Raw genomic sequence first — 8,554 nt, forward strand, 5'->3', positions numbered from 1 at the left:
GCTGTCTTCAGACACTCCAGAAGAGGGAGTCAGATCTCGTTACGGATGGTTGTGAGCCACCATGTGGTTGCTGGGATTTGAACTCCGGACCTTCAGAAGAGCAGTCGGGTGCTCTTACCCACTGAGCCATCTCACCAGCCCCTTGTTTGCTTATTAAAAACAAAAACAACAACAACAAAAACCCTTACTTCTTATCTGGGGAAAACAAACACTTGCCAGAAGCTGTCTAAAAGAAATTTTGTCACAGCAGACAAAGGTCATGTTGCAGATACCATTTATGTTTGCTAAGATAAACATCTTTTACCAGCCAAAAGGTGTTGTTATTTGCAAATGCTTGTATATTTTATTGCTACCTGCCAAGTGTTTGTGTATTATTATCTACCTAGATAGCTATTTGTTCCTGTAAACTTGCCTAACTAAATTCCCTTTAATGATTAAGGGGACCAGAGTCCACTCTAAGATTGTCTCAAAGACAGGGAAGACAACCCCACTACCTGACCTACAAAAAGCTGTAAGAAACTGCCAAGGGGACTGAACCCTTCAAGCACAAGTGTGGTTTCTAGTCCATGCATGAATAAAGGTTTCTCCTACTTCTCCAAGTGAATGGGTGGCTCCTTATTGGGTGAAATATTCCTTTAACAATACTGCAAATAGGGAAAGGTGGAATTGGGGGACGACTTGCCTAAGATGGTCTTGGGTGTTTGGTTTTGGATCCCAGAAGAGGGGACTGAGGTGAATATTTTACATTTCAAAACAGACCTGGTCTTCAGGTTCTCCCAGCATCCCTCAGATCCTACCTGGTATACCCTGCCCCCAACCTTGAACTTTCCATCCCAGGGCTTGGGCTGCCCTTCCCCAGAGACTCTTCCCTATATAATCCAAACATTTTGCTCTCCTCCTTCTCCTTCTCTTCTTTCTCTGCATGTAAGCCCTTTATCTTTCTGCCTCCCCTCCCATTGCAACTCTCCTGGCCTCAATCCTTGGGGCCAGTGAACTCTACCAAGAGCAGCTTCCCAATAAACCTGCCTTTAATATAATATAATCTGGCCTGTGGTGAGATGGCTCAGTGGGTAAGAGCACCCGACTGCTCTTCCGAAGGTCCGGAGTTCAAATCCCAGCAACCACATGGTGGCTCACAACCATCTGCAATGAGATCTGGCGCCCTCTTCTGGAGTGTCTGAAGACAGCTACAGTGTACTTACAGTGTACTTAATAAATAAATAAATCTTTAAAAAATATATATATATATATATATAATCTGGCCTGAATGGGCTCATTTCACTGGCAGAGAAATAACCTATCACTGGGAGAAGGGGGTCTAATATTGGGATGTAAAGTGAATTAATTAGTTAATTAATAAAAAAAGAAACAATACTTCATTTGCTTTTTAATTTTGGAGTATTGTTTTATAAAGTTCCCCCCCCCCCCTCCATGATGTATGGTCTCTTTCTTGGGGACTTGTCTTTGATATAGAGCCTTCTATAAGATGGAGCCTAATTTCTGTATTGCCCACAAGGCAAAGAGATAAAGGCAGTAATTGTTGAGCGTCTGTAATTCCTCTGAAAAATCCTTTTAAAGTGCTGTAAGAGCATACTCTACAGAACCGGTGTAAGTAGCTTGTTTACCGAAAGATAGGCTTTTATCCTCAGGCCACATATTTGGAAACACCATGCACTCAACTGGGCAAACCTCACCAGGGCTGATCTGTGAAACCAGACACCCCTGGCCTGGCTTTGATCTAACTCCATCTACACCCTTGCTTCAGCTTCTCTGCCACAGACATACAATTACTATTATTGATAACTGCCCAAGATGAAAAAGATGGGGGAGAAAGTAACAAATATAGAGCTGAAAAATACTACATCAGGGGAAAAAAAAAAAAAAACAGGATCACTTTATCTCTATCTGTCACCTCTGGAATTGAAGACAGGCAATCAGGGCTGGGGGTGTGTTGGGTAGAGAGACTCGGAACAAGAGATTCGGAAACCGAGATGCAAAGTCCTCCCGTGTTCCTAGAGGAGACCCGGAAGCTCAACTCGATCCCGGAAGATGATGTGCTGACCTACTTCCGGTCTTTGTGACTCATTGTGTCTGTGGCGAGGTATTGGGAGGGCCTAGGTCGGTGTGCAGTGCCCTTCGGTCGGGTTGAACCCAGAGCAAGCCGTGCTTGGTCGCCCGGCGTCCCCAGGCCGCTCCGGAGACTCACGGTGAGTCTCATGGCGGACTCTCGGAGGACGGGCGGGCCGCGAGGGTGGACCGTGTGACCACCCGGGGGGTGCTTGGAAAGGAGCCCTGCGGGGTCCCGGCGGTGCTCGAATCTCTGGGGTCAGTGGGGAGCTCTTTCATGTCATCATCCTTGTATAACATTTTTGAGGACAAGATCACAAATGGACGTGATCCCCATGTCTGGATTCTTCTCCCCCTCCTCCTGTCGCCATTTGCTGTGGTTGCAGGGGAAAGTGTTTTGTGTGATTTTCGTTTTATTGCTGTCGTTTACTTCTCCGGGCGTCTTGGGTCCTTGAGAATCTTGAGATAAACGACGCGGAAGACCTTGAGCTCTGTACAGGTTTGAGGTTCCGAAAACATTTCCCGATCACTTGCATTTCTGTCTTTCCATGTCCCAACACTGAGCGAAAGCGCTGGCAGCTTGACGGTGGTTAAAAGATCTAGTAGAAATTAACAGCCGGCTGTCAGCTTTATGCAATGCTTCAAAAGCTCTTGCTGGTTTAAGCCTGTTTAACTGTGCTACCTGGGAGATTAGTGGAGTGTTAGTTCACCTTGCTTGATTGCAATGGGGGAGACGTGAAGAGTATCTGGGAGAAACCACACTGGGCCAGTAGGAGATCGATCAGCTTAATGACCTTAGGTGAGACTAGATGTTTGCCAACTGTCAGTTTTATTATCCATAAAATTAACTACCTTTGCTCAAAACGGTTCTTCAAACTTGAAATGAGTGGCGTTGGTAAATGTAATTGTAATTAAAAAAAAAAAAAAAAAAAAAGACAGCTCATTTAGTTTGAAATTCCCCCTTCCTTCCCCTCCCTACACACACGAAGCACACACACACACACACATTGATTATAGAGAGTGGCTGTTCCATGGCCTGGGACCAAAGAAAGCATTTATTGTACAGGGCAGTGCTAGGCGGATTGAAAGCAGTCAATAAATACTTGTTGGAATTATGAAGAATTCATTGTAACCACATCAACAAGTGAAGTTACTAGAAAAGCCGGCCAAATGTGGGAAAATAGCTTTAGTATAAGGAAACCGTAGTGAAGAATTATCCAGATGTTTGTTTTTTTTTTTTTTCTTTCAGGTTTGTGTCCTCTTTCAATTACCACACAAGATTCTTGTTATTTTATTCAGGATCATCTTTGTTAACTTACAGAAATGCCTGCTGCTGAGTGCTATTTTCTTTTGTTGATCCTCTACTTCATGTCTCCATTAGGAAAATTTTCAAGTGCATTATACTATATTTAGATACAACCAGGCCAGGGTACTTTTCATTCTGTGTTGGTATTGATATTCTTTAGATAGATTTAAAAAAAAAGAGGGGGCGGGGGGGTCTCTCTAGTTCTGGCTGACCTTGAAAATCTAGCCACTGCCTCCAGAGTGCTGGAATTAGAGGCACACAATTCTAGACCACTAGGTATCTTTTAAGACTAAGTTTTTCATATTATAAAGCATTTTATGTCTCTGTTGAAGAAGGGAGTAGAGGATCATTTATTTAAACTTGCAAGACTGTGCCATAGAAGGAAGACTGGATTTTGAGAAAACATCCTTTGAAATAAACCCTGCTTGCAGCCCGGAGTCTGGAGTCTTTTCTCGTCAGAAGTCATTTGTTTTTTCTTTGGTGAGATTTGGTTGCTGGGCAGTGATCTTTTCTAAAGGAGATGGTATGTCAGAATGTGTTTCGTTTGAGAGGGAACCCAAAGGTGGTTTTCTGCCTCTCTTCCTCTGTCCCTACTCCACTGCTAATAAGAATACTGGAAACGGTTCAGGGATGTGTGACTTATTTGCAGGGGACATAATTCATTTGTTCCAGCTCATGCTGCCCTTGTGTTACTGGATTTCTTCCACTGCTGAAAATTGTAATGCACAATTATATCTCTTGAATTTAATTTTTCCTCTTTTTTTCCCCCTATTTTCTGATCTCAAGTAGCCCTGTTGAGCCTCAAATTCACTATGTAGCCAAGACTGACACTACAGTCTAGATACCCCTGTCTCCACCTCTAAGGTGCCTGGAATACAGACTTGCTCCACCACACCTGGCTTCTTTGTGTTTACTATCTTGCTGTACTGAGGTTGAACCTAGGGCCTTATGTATGCTAGGCAAGTACACTGCAACTGAGCTATGCCACCCAACCCTTAAGTTCATTTTTAAAAAGTAAGCCTTCCCCAGTGTCTACCAAGTGCCAGAAACTTTTTTCAGGATTTCATAAACTAATTTGCTTAATTTATGAAACACTGAACACACTGAACACACACACACACAAATGTAGTAACTTGGTAAATTCAATCAAGTGTTGTTTGACTCAAGCCAGGGCCTTAGACTTCATGTACTTTGCCACTGAACATCCCTGGCCTTTTTTGGATTTTTTTATTTGTTTTGTTGATGTTTGGGGGTTTTGTTGTTGGTTGTTTTGATTTGGTTTTGGCTTTTAAGATGTCTTTTTATAGCCCAGGATGGCAGTGAGCTTCTCGTCTTCTTGCTTCTATCTTCTAAGTGCTGGCATTACAAGTTTGTGCTACCACACCTGGCTCATATTTTCATCTTTGACAGAGTCTCACTAAGTTGTCCAGGTTGGCCTTGAACTCACTTTGTAATCTAAACAGATCTTGAACTTTTGATCTTTCTGTCTTACATTTTTCTTAAAAGAGTGTTTAGGCAGGGGGTAGCTCAAAGGTAGAGCGCTTGCATGGCATGGCATGCACCAGGCCCCACAACATTACAGGAATAATGCGATGGCACAGTTGGTAAAGTGTTTGCTACAAACACAAGCATGAGAGTGTGGGTTTGGATCCCCAGCATTCACGTAAACAGGCAGATGAGGGGCATGCACCTATAACTCAGCCTTAGGAAAATGGAGACAGGATTCCCAGAGCAAGCTGATCAACTAGCCTAGCTCAGTCAGCATGCTCTGAGTTCAAGTGAGAGAGTCTGCCTCAGACAGGTAGAAAGCAATCAAGAAAGACACCTAGCGTCAATCTCTGGCCTCCACACACAAACACACCACACTCATGCTGGGAAAAGAAAAACAAAACAAGAACTTGCCCTGAGATATGGCAGTTTAGTTTTGGATCTTGGTCTAGCATTTACTTGCTCTGAGAGCTTAGGTAAATAATTTACTGTCTGTTAACTGCATTAACATTACAAAGCAAGATGATAATCCTAAGCACCTCGGAAGACTGTTGGTATGTGGTCCAGTGAAGTGCTGAGTGTATTCTGTGGCAACTAGAAATGTTGGCTCTTACTCTCCTTTTATAATGTTCTTGAGCATTGATGGACACGTGGTGCTTTAGCTTATGTTTGCCAAGGCATGACTGAGGTGCTGGATTTGGAGTCATTTTGCTGAGTGGGGAAGGGTTTGTGGAGTGCAAAGGTTGATGGGAAATGAAGCTTGACGGGAAAGTGGAAATAAAATGGAACCCACTGAGTAGGGCTGTAAAGTTTTAGGAGAAATAATCAGAGTAAGGTAGTAAGTAGACCGTGTGTGGATCGGGAGAGAATAGGGTGGAGAACCAAGAAGCCAGACTTGAGCTCAGATTGGACAGTAAATATGAACAAAGTTACTTCACTCAGGATGTTGTAGATGTAGCAGTGGGTAGAGCACTGTCTAGCATCCATGAAGCCCTGGGTTCCCTCCCCAGCACTGCATACGACAGGTATGATGGCTCACTCCTGGAATCTCAGCACTAAGGGGGTGGAGGCAGGAGAATCAGAAGTTAAAGATCATCCTCACCCACTGAGTTGGAGGCCCAGGGCTACATAGTATGACCCTGTCTTAAGTAATTCACTCTGGTTTTTGGAGACTCGGTGCATATGAGGAGGGAGAGTCAAAGAAGGCAAGATATTAATTTAAGCCTGTGCAGGTGAGATACCAGAGGAATGTCTCCCTGAGCTACTCACTGTTCAAGAAGAGAGGGGTGAGAGAGCTGAACTAGCAGGGCGGTTCCTCCCATGGTATAGTTAACTCCTCTCCCAGGTAAAGCTGGACGAATCAGAAGGCAATGTCTTCTTGAAGGATGAGTAAAACATTAACCGACAGAGTTAATAAAGGGAGTGGGAGTTGTTCACGGCGAGAGTGGAGTCCATTGGTCATGGCCCACGCTTAGGTTCAGATAACTAGAAATAAGGGAAATTCACCACTAACAGGAAGAATGCAGCAGGGCTAAAATAGAAGAATGTGTCCTGAAGGTGGAAACCCTTGAATGCTGAAATAGTGTGTATTGGAGATTCGTTAACAGTAATTGAGGAAAACCAGAATCACCTCCAAGCAGTGCTACGCTGACCCTTGTGTGTGTATATTGGGATGGAAAGAAATCACCACTGAACAGAAACAACCGAAAACAACAGCCTGTGGGGGAGATTGTCTAAACTGCCACGGAGGTCTAGTGCCTTGGCTGAGCAAGTAAAGGTACTTGCTGCCTTAGCCTGGTGGATGTGAGGTCAGTCCTCCAGACCCACGTGGTAGGAAAATCTCAAAAGTTAACCTCTAACTTCCAGTAGCTCACTGTGGTATGTGTATGTATGAATACACATAAATATCATTTAAAATAAAATTATTTAAACCTAGTCCCAAAACTTGCATACCTGTTCTGTTCTTGATGTTTTATATATTACTACTGAAAGTTAGACTTGGGCTGCTTTGTGGGTTCTTTTTTTCTTCCATGCCTTTTCCACCCTTTCAATCCCCTAAGATAGGAGAGAAAAGACAATAGAGGAGGAAAAGTGGACAATATTGAAATTAGACTACTTCCTACTCATTAGGGGCATCAAGTTCCCTGGGCCAATCTTCACTGTCAGGATATCTAATTTCTTCTTGTTTCTCTGTTGCAAATTACTAAATAACAAACCCTGGCCAACAACAACCAACGGCAAACAACCAACAACCCATACCACCTCTTTATGCCCTAGCATTTTATAAGGCTTCTGAAAGGTCCCCAGAATTCCAAGCATCACACTGTCAGCAGAAAGTATCACACTTGTGCTGAATACAAGTCAAATAATAGCTGGTGTGGAAAATCTAAAGCAGCCCCATATTCCATACCTGGGATTAAACAAAAACATTCTCATATTTCTTTTCTTTAATCCCAACACTCGGGAGGCAGAGGCAGGTGGATTTCTGAGTTCAAGGACAGCCAGGGCTATACAGAGAAACCCTGTCTGTGTGTGTGTGTGGGGGGGGGGGATATTTATTATGTATACAGCATGCTGCCTTGCATGCATGCCTGCAGGCCAGAAGAAGACACCAGCCCTCACTATAGATGGCTGTGAGCCATCATGTAGTTGCTGGGAATTGAACTCAGGAGCTCTGGAAGTGCAGCCAGTGCTTTTAATCTCTTGAGCCACCTCTCCAGCCCCAAATTTCTGTTTTCTAAAGAAACCAAAACTCCAAAACTGTCACTACAATATAGTCCATGATCCCATTTCTACCAAGTGTAATCAGTATTTTTAAGTGAGAACCATAAAATTATAGATGCTTTCCTAGTTTAAAAGTATTGGTTTGCTCTGAGGATATAGCTCAGTACTACAGCATGTACTCTGGTTCTGGTCCCCAGCCTTGTGTAGCATAAAAGTTAATTTAACCTAAAAAGCTCTTGCTTTAACTCCTTGTGAAACAGTTAGATGGTCAATTTACAAAACATTTTGGTTTTGCTTTGTTGGGCTTTTCAATTAGTTTTAAGTCATGCTAATTTATTTCTTTGTGTGCAGTCAGGTGAGTGTGTGGAGTGCAGCTTCCAGGAACCTGTTCTTTCCACCATGTGGGTCCCAGGGATCTCCTTAGACCGGCAGATGCCTTTACCCACTGAGCCATCTTGCTGGCCCCAAGATGCTTGGTTTTGGTGGCTGTAGAAGTAAAGACCAGTGGGTTCAGAGGGGAGACCTGCCGTTACCATGCTCAGTAATTCATGAATTACGCTCCATGCTAAGGAGTTGTTATCAAGATTCAAATTTCCACAAGTCTATTTTCATTTTCCATGATTTCTTAAAACAATTCAATTAATATCTGTTGAATACTTCTGATAGTGTTACAACAAACATGGTGGTAGGGATTACAAATCACATAATTGCCCCTACTTTTTTTCTTTTTAAAGACTGGTCTAGCCAACTTTATATGCCCCAGTACAGGGGAACACCAGGGCCAAGAAGTGGGAGTTGGGGGAGGGGGAGGGTATAGGGGACTTTGGGGATAGCATTTGAAATGTAAATAAAGAAAATACCTAATAAAAAATTGGGGCCGGGCATGGTGGCGCACGCCTTTAATCCCAGCACTCGGGAGGCAGAGGCAGGCGGATTTCTGAGTTCGAGGCCAGCCTGGTCTACAAAGTG

At 43.5% G+C, this 8,554-nt stretch overlaps 1 protein-coding gene across 2 annotated transcripts in view; it reads left to right on the forward strand.

Annotated features, from left to right (window-relative positions):
- The first annotated feature begins 2,099 nt into the window (after window positions 1–2,099).
- The window catches only part of Zkscan1 (zinc finger with KRAB and SCAN domains 1), a 48,705-nt gene continuing 42,250 nt past the window's right edge, over window positions 2,100–8,554 (forward strand). For both annotated transcript variants that reach the window (XM_029477912.1, XM_029477911.1), the window contains exon 1: window positions 2,100–2,207. The gene's annotated coding sequence lies outside the window, so the exon portion shown is untranslated. The remainder of the gene's footprint in view (window positions 2,208–8,554) is intronic.

The sequence above is a fragment of the Mus caroli genome, chromosome 5 (genome assembly GCF_900094665.2).
Source record: "Mus caroli chromosome 5, CAROLI_EIJ_v1.1, whole genome shotgun sequence".
NCBI classification, from domain to species: Eukaryota; Metazoa; Chordata; class Mammalia; order Rodentia; family Muridae; genus Mus; species Mus caroli.